The 8,428-nt window shown below is 44.4% G+C and overlaps 1 non-coding gene across 1 annotated transcript; it reads left to right on the top strand.

The window, feature by feature from the left end:
- Positions 1–8,034: 8,034 nt before the first annotated feature.
- On the top strand, positions 8,035–8,107 carry TRNAR-UCG. The gene has a single exon. It is a non-coding gene; the product is annotated as a tRNA-Arg (tRNA).
- Positions 8,108–8,428: the final 321 nt, after the last annotated feature.

Here is an 8,428-nt window from a genome sequence, read left to right as displayed (position 1 = left end):
TGGGTTTGGTGCATTGGAAGAGGGCCTCATCTCCAGTTGAGGCAGGAACCTCAGGGTTCCTCTGATTTCAGACTCCGATCTCAGGGTCCCTGCAGACTTGGGACAGGAGAGTCAGGCCTCGTCACTGGAAGCTGATGCTGAAGCTGAAACTCCAATTTTTTGGCCACCTGATAAGAACTGACTCATTGGAAAAGACCCTGATTCTGGGCAAGACTTGAAAGCAGGAGGAGAAAGGGATGACAGAGGATGAGATGGTTGGATGGCATCACTGACTCAATGGACATGAGTTTGAGTAAACTCCAGGAGTTGGCGATGGCCAGGGAATCCTGCCTTGCTGCAGTTCATGGGGTCACAAAGAGTTGGACACGACTGAGCGAATGAACTGAACTGAACTGAACTGATTACCACTATTGCTCCTTAAAAAATTCTTTGAAATTGCCTCTTCCCTCTATTGCACAAAACTCAACTGAGGCCCAGACCTTGCTGTCCTTTCTGGATGAAAACCCCAGGGCAGGGCAGAGTTTGGTGTGGAAGTGAGTCCCTGAGGAGATCAGTAATTGGGATTTGCTGTCATAATTGATGACATCTGTTTACTTCCCCATTTTAGATTTATTCAACAAATATTTATTGACTGTGTATTCCAGGCCAGATATAATCCATGAGTTATGGCATTTAAATTAGTTCACTGGCTATTTCTCAATATCTCCAGGAATGGAAAATGAAACCCTCACTCTGCAACGCTTATTAGTATATGATCTTCCACTTAGAGACATACTTTCTCACGATTAGTCAAAGATTTTCTGACTTACTCACAACATACCTGTTGACTTAACAATACTCATTGATCTTTTTTATTGTTGTTTGTGAAAATACTTTTCAAAAACATATCATGTGTAGCAACCTTAGTCATCATTTGAATATCCTTTTTCTTTCAAATGAGTTAAATCCATTTAGTAGGAATGTTTTTGGTAGGTATCTTGTCTCCTACTGGAGAAATAAGGCAATTCCTTTGTTATTTTAAACAATTTGTTCCACCCAGATATGCAAACTTGTTCCTTTGTTGCTATCAATTTGTGATGTGTAAACTGCGCATATCTCAGGGATGGTATTTTCATTGTCAGCTCTCAGTAACTACTGAGTCTCTCTCAGGACTTACTACACTTGTCCAGAGTTAAAGAAGAATCTATGTAATAAGATAAGAGCTTCCAACCAGTTAAATCTGCCAGCTGAGGAGTCCGATAACAAAGCACAGTGCCCTGATGGTGTCCCTGCGTGACAGGGACGTCTAGCATCACCCTGGAGCACGTGACTCTGCCCCCTTGTGGTTCTGATTGACAAAACCTGACCTTAATGATGCTCTTTGGATGTCCATAGGACTTTCCAACAAAGACACCTTGCAGGGCTCTCTCAGAACTCAAGTGCACATGAAGAGAAAAAGAAAACTGCAGGAGATGTTGGATACCAGAAACCTGGACACAGGAAAGACTAAGAGAAGCAGGAGAGAAGAAAAGTCTTCCCCTCTTCTCTCACGATGGATGCTTGGTTATTTTGAGATGCAGTGTGTTGACATGGAAACGGATGTGAGGGTATAGTGAAAGCTAATAACTATCAATTTTGGTTAAATATAGAACTTATAGATAAATGAGATGCACAGAATATTGATATTGACACGTGATCCAATGGAGAAAAAAAAATCTATTAATTTGGACCCCAAACTCAATAATCACTTATCCTTATTTTTATGAATGTGTCCTGTGCTATGCTAGGTTGCTTGTCATGGCCGACTCTGTGACCCTATGGACTGTAGCCTGCCAGGCTCCTCTGTCCATGGGAATCTCTAGGCAAAAATATTAGAGTGGGTTGCCATGCCCTCCTCCAGGGGATCTTCCTAATTCAGGGACTGAATCTACATCTGCTGCATTGTCTGATGTGTTCTTTACCGCTAGTGTCACTGGGGAAGCCCTTTCATGAATGTACCTTTTGCACACACACACACAAAAAGCCACATGATAAGTGCAATGGAGACCAATAGGCAGGTAAGAGGCTCCACAGCACAGTGTGAAGAGAAAGAATGCTTTCAGCTTATTTCAGCTCTGCAGTCTGCATCTTATCGTGAAATAAGCTTTCACACTGTGCAAGAGTCTGGCCAGCCACCAAGAACTAGACTTAATTTTTACCCTTGAGTATAAATTAGTCCAGCACACTGACTGCAAGACTCCAGAGCTCAGCTCAGACTCAGCTTGCTTGAGCCCCACCATGCACTACAGCCAGGTCTCTTAAGCCCATCAGCTAATTAAGCTCACTTCCTGAAGGGAGAATTCCAAATGTGTGGGGGTCATGAAATAGATATAAGTGAGATGCTACTGAGATGGTCGGTAAGAGGAAAGGTCATACCTTCACTAGAAGTCTGACATGACTTATAATTTTGTAAATACATATTTCTTGAACACATACAGGGTGTAACTCATGTCTAAAACACAGCAATTACATTAAGTCTTTATCTTTTATTGGAAAAGACTGTTAAAGGAAGTGAGTCAGTGAAAATCACTCAGTTGTCTCCGACTGTTTGAGACCCCATGACCTATACGGTCCACGGAATTCTCTAGGCCAGAACACTGGAGTGGGTAGCCTTTCCCTTCTCCAGGGGATCTTCCCAACCTAGGGATCAAACCCAGGTCTCTCTCGCACTGCAGGCACATTCTTTACCAGCTGAGCCACAAGGGAAGCCCAAGGAAAATTAAAGGAAAGAACTGTGTTTATCTGACTTGGCCAAAGAAAATGTTCAACCCCAAACTGTTTCAGAAGCATTAGGCCAGTTCATGTGAAATATTATTAATGACTCAGTTTTATTGAGGGGAAACTAAGTCACTAGCCTGATAGTTATCTTTCTTTCATGGTGGAAAATTCAAGAGTCAAGTTATATTAAGAACAGAAAAAAATATTCAGAAAAGAACTTCGAAAACCCAGGAAGACATCTTAAAAATAATCTGAAACATTGCTGTTCAGAAATAATGTAGGAAAAAAAGAGTAACAAATGACAAAATAAGAGTCAGGGATTGATTTGGGCAAAATATCAATTACTTTACATTGGGACAATTTCACACTGGCTGTCAGGTGAACTGTGATGATGGCTTTTTATTCTTATGACAGTCCCATAGGAAATACCAACATATGACTGAATGTTAAAATTGATCAGGAAGACACCAGTGAAATGAGGTCAGCTGGAGGGGGGACCTGAGTGGAAGCCTACAAAAGCCCAATAAAAGTGAAAGTCTCTCAGTCATGTCTGACTCCTTGCCACTCCATGGACTATAGCCTGCCAGGCTCCTCTGTCCATGGAATTCTCCAGGCCAGAATACTGGAGTGAGTAGCCTTTCCCGTCTCTAGGGTATCTTCTCGACCCAAGGATCGAACCCAGGTCTTCTGCATTACAGGCAGATTCTTTACCATGTGAGCCACCAGGGAAGCGAATGTCATTCTAAATAATAAAAAGTCTCATTGGGCAAAGGACCCCGTGAGCCTTTCTGCAGAGAGCTGGAAAGGGGGAACTTGCACAGGAAAGGAAAAGTTAAATATAGCTTGATAAACCAGAGAAGGAGACTGAAATCAGCAAATGTCAGCCATGTGAAAAGGGGAAGGGGAGGGTGGTGAATGGTAGCTTGGCTGTGCAGGCAGCGCCTGGGGGTAAGGTGATGAAAGCAAATGACACTACAAAACTTTCAAGGAATTGATGCAAAGAGAAAACTGCAGATGCATGGGTCTACTTAGGCCACAGGGGAGAAGGCTGATAAGTGATGTTTCTGCAACTCCACAGATACTGTCTATAATTAATAGATGCATGCTCAGGTGTATTATTTTTCAAATGTATGCACGTGGAAGCGTGAGGATGTCAACTGTGAGGAGTCTGAGACTGTACCGTATCTACAAATTATCAAGGTAGCCTGCTGGTTTCATGGCTGCTGCAGAGGACGCAGAGACTCTTGGATCAGAGACTAAGGACACCTTATTACTTACATCTTGTGCCAGGTCCCTGAGCCCCAAGTCCATGGTGGTGACAAGAGGAGGGCCCGGCTACACTTGCAATGCAGTGGACTGTCTTGTAGGAAAGAGATCTTGCGCTTAGGAAACCTGGATCATTGTAGTGGGCTGCAAACAAATCTTCCCCTTGCTTCATAGGGAGACATTATTTCTACCCTCCAAGAATGATCTCTATACCGATGTCGTGTTTGTGAGATTCATCCACATTGTCGTGTGTAGTTTGGGATTATTTATGCTCATTGCTGTATACTATTCCATTTGTAAACATTACACAACTTATTTTTATGCATTGTACTGCTGATGGCCATTTGGATGATCTTCAGTCTGAGGTTATTATGAATAGCGTTGCTTTGAACATGCTAGTTCATGTCTTCTGATAAACAAATGAATTTCTGTTGGGTACATCACTATGGGTAGAAATGGGCTGGTCATATGGTATGCACATATTTAACTTTAATAGATGTTGCCAAACATTCTACCAAAGTAGTTATAGCCGTTTATGCTCCTCAGCAGTATATGAGAGTTCTGGTGGTTCCACATCCTTGCCAACACTTCATATTTTCCATCTTTTTTCTATTAGCTACCCTAATGGCTATAAATGACTGTAAGCACATGTTAAGCTCAGTGTGCTTTAAACATGAAACAATTTTATTTTTCTAGGCCATACTTTCAACTATACTGTCAAACCCTACTTTCTCATCACTTAATGGTCTCAAGAAAATCTCACAACTTTTAGGTCCTTTTCATTAATTAAAATTTAGTTTGATTCAGTGTGAAGTTTCAGTCTCTGATTCAGAGCTCTTTCCTTTCTCCAGTCCAGACAGGTCTTGCGACTTAAGAGGTGTGCGGAGTAGAGAGGTGTGTGGTCTTCTCTTTTTAACAAACCAAATTCTCCTCCCTGTAATATGTTCTGGTTCTGGTTTGGAGGCAGGGAAGATGGTAGAGTTTTTTTTTTTTTTTCTAATGTCTTGCTAATTAGCTTATGTGAGCTCATAAGTCATCTTCTTTTGGCTGTGGCTCCTTCTCTGGCTATCCCTGGTTCAGTTCAGTTCAGTTCAATCACTCAGTCATGTCCAACGCTTTGTGACCCCATGGACTGCAGCATGGTAGTCTTCCCTGTCCATCACCATCTCCCCGGAGCTTGCTCAAACTCATGTCCATTGAGTTGGTGATGCCATCAAACCTCTCATCTTCTGTCATCCCCTTCTCCTGCCTTCAGTCTTTCCCAGCTTCAGGGTCTTTTCCAATGAATCAGTTCTTCGCATCAGGTAGCCAAAGTATTGGAATTTCAGCTTCAGCATCAGTCCTTCCAATTAATATTCAGGACTGATTTCCTTTAGGATTGACTGGTTTCATCTCCCTGTAATCCAAGGGACTCTCAAGAGTCTTCTCCAATAGCAATAATGGGGAATATTATCCAGTGTCCCTAGTTCCAGGCACAGGGCTTTAAAATCCCTTGGAATTTCCCCTAGAGTAAGGAATATCTTTGTTATGCTAATGAGATGACTCTGGTGGGTTCCTAGATTGCTTCAGGGTGGAGGCTGGTCCCCAGAAAGACCAAGAAGCCTGTGATTAGAGTTGGAACTCTCAGCTGGCTTAGGAGGGGAGAAGAGCTGGAGAGGAGCTGGAGATTCAGTTAAATCTCATGGCCAGGGATTTAATCAATCCTGTCTATGCAATGAAGCCCCAACAGAAATTCTGGATGTGAGTGCTCAGCGGAGCTTCCTGCTTGGTGTACACACTGATGTAGGCTGGTGTGTCCTGATTCTGTGAGGAGAGGGCATACAAATTCTTCATTCCCTCCCAGACCTCACACTATGTGTAAATCAAACTAGAGTGGTAAGTATAGTTCTTTCTTGAGTTCAGTGAGTCATTCTAGTGAATTTTAAAACTGAGGGGGTTGTGGGAACCCCCAAATTGGCAGCCAGTCAGTCAAAATAATAGGTGGCCTGAGGACCCCATGTGCGCTGGTGTCTGTGAAAGTGAAAGCCGCTCAGTCATGTCCGACTCTTTGTAACCCCATGGACTATACAGCCCACGGAATTCTCCAGGCCAGAATACTGGAGTGGGTAGCCATTCCCTTCTCCAGGGGACCTTCCCAACCCAGGGATAGAACCCAGGTCTCCTGCATTGCAGGCGGTTCTTTACCAGCTGAGCCAGCAGGTGCCAGGCCCCTAAACCTGAGGTGCCTGACACTGTATCTGGCAGTTACTGTCATCACTGGATTGTAACACCCCTGCTGAGGTGGGAACCAAACACCTGAGTAATCCCCCTGCTCCCTGTCCATGGCTGTTGCCCAAGACTGATTCAATGGTGGAGCTGCACGGGAGTTCAGCAGAAGCCCATGAGGCCTCTTATAACTCAAAACCTCCAGCTCCAGCTTGACCATTTCCAGCTCCTCCCGCTCTCAACACAGTGGCCGGTCCAAGAGCCTGTTGCCATTGGAACACCCCGGGCAGCAGCCAGCCGTTTTAGGGGAGAAGCTGGCAATGCAGGCCCAGTCCAGGTCCCTGCCTCCATGCCTGTGAGATCCCCGGGAACTGTGCATGTGGGAGTGCAGAGAGCTCCGCCAATGCCCTTCCCCCCGCTTTGCCATCCCTCTCACCATGGCACAGGGGCAGGGCCTTCAGCCCATCGCCCAAGCCCAGCTCCAATCTGGAACACGATACGTCAGTCACCCCTTCTCGTAGGTACTCCACAGTCTTTATGTTGTTGTTGGTCAGTCACCAAGTTGTGTCTGGCTCTTTGTGACCCCGTGAACTACAGCACGCCAGGCTTCCCTGTCCTTCATTGTCTCCTGGAGTTTGCTCAAACTCGTGTGCATTGAGTCAGTGAGGCCATCCAACCGTCTCATCCTCTGTTGCCCCCTTCTCCTCTTGCCCCTTACCCTCAATCTTTTCCAGCATCAAGGTCTTTCCCAATGAGTCAGCTCTTTGCATCAGCAATCTTTATAAATAATTCCTTTGGGAGTTTCCCTACTCCCCATTTGAATTAAGGAAAGGAAATATACCCTTCCTTAAATACCCTCCCTGTCAAATACCCATTCCTCTCTGCCCCCAAATTTAGATTTCCAACAACTCTCTTCCCAATCTCTTTCTGTGGGCTATAGAGGGACTGGTGCTATGGAATGAAAATGGAAAAAGAATCACATGGTTAGTTGTGAGAGGCCTTAGTAGGGGGGATAAATATCTATAATAAGAGATGGGATTTGGAAACTGCAGATAAGAGAGAGAACTGGTCCTGCTGGGGACTAGATGTAATTCTCTCTTGCCAGTTTATCTCGTTTTCTTTCTCTGCTTCCTCCATTGTAGCAGCACTAATTACAGGCGGGGGAAGGTGAACCCTGCATAACTAAATTGGATTATTTTTATTGTTTCCACAGGAACCACACCATGTGGGGAATGTTTGTTCAGGAACTATGCTGTGTTTGTATTCATTTCATTCAATTGTCCACAAGAGTGATTGAGTTTTATGTCCTATAACTTTAATACCATGAAATATGCTTAAAGTACATTGATTTTAAACAGGATATGAATTTTGAAACTCCTGAGCTTCCCACTTCCTCATGTTCTGTCATTATTTTATTTAGTTGATCTCCCCTCTTGATCTCCATTCAGCTTTTAAAAAATATAAAAGCCTAAAGGCTGTTTACAAACCCCTAGTTTCAGCCTTCCCCTCTGGTGACCATTCCCCTTCTGAGGAGTTTCATGCAGTGGTCCTTCTGTTCAGATCCTAGGAGGGAACAGGACAAGAATGCTGGAGTGGGCAGCCATTCCCTTCTCTGGGGAACCTTCTCAACCCAAGGATGGAACCTGGGTCTCCTGCATTGCAGGCAGATTCTTTACTGTCTGAGCCACCAAGGAAGCCCCGAGCAGGCAGCAGCCCCTGGAAAATCCTGGTTGGACTGGGGATGTATGACCCTGTCCTCTGCAGCTGGAGTCAACTGTGCCACTGTCTCCAAGGCAGCTAGCTGTTCCCAGCTGCCCAGTGTGTTATAACCACGTGGCCTAATGGATAAGGCGTCTGACTTCGGATCAGAAGATTGAGGGTTCGAGTCCCTTCGTGGTTGGTTCCATTTTGTTAAAAAAAAAGAGTCATGCCTTAACCTGAGTTCACATTCAGGTACCACCACTTTGGGAAGTTGCTTCCCCCTTTCTGCCTCTCCGTTGTATGACTGGTACAATGGCAATGAAAATACAAAGGCCCTAACAGGGCTGATGGATTAGATGAGATAATGCCTGTAAATCCCTGAGGGAACTGCCTGAACTATAATACTGCTTAATAAATATGACACGCTCTTCTGAATAAGGGGGAAGGGTGGGGTGGGAGTGGAGAAGGAACGTTCTCAGTGAATGTGGACAGAGTCACTACAAATTCTCTAAGCACTGTA

This window comes from Bos indicus x Bos taurus, chromosome 20 (assembly GCF_003369695.1).
Source record: "Bos indicus x Bos taurus breed Angus x Brahman F1 hybrid chromosome 20, Bos_hybrid_MaternalHap_v2.0, whole genome shotgun sequence".
Lineage (NCBI taxonomy): Eukaryota > Metazoa > Chordata > Mammalia > Artiodactyla > Bovidae > Bos > Bos indicus x Bos taurus.
This window is presented reverse-complemented; position numbering and strand designations above follow the sequence as displayed.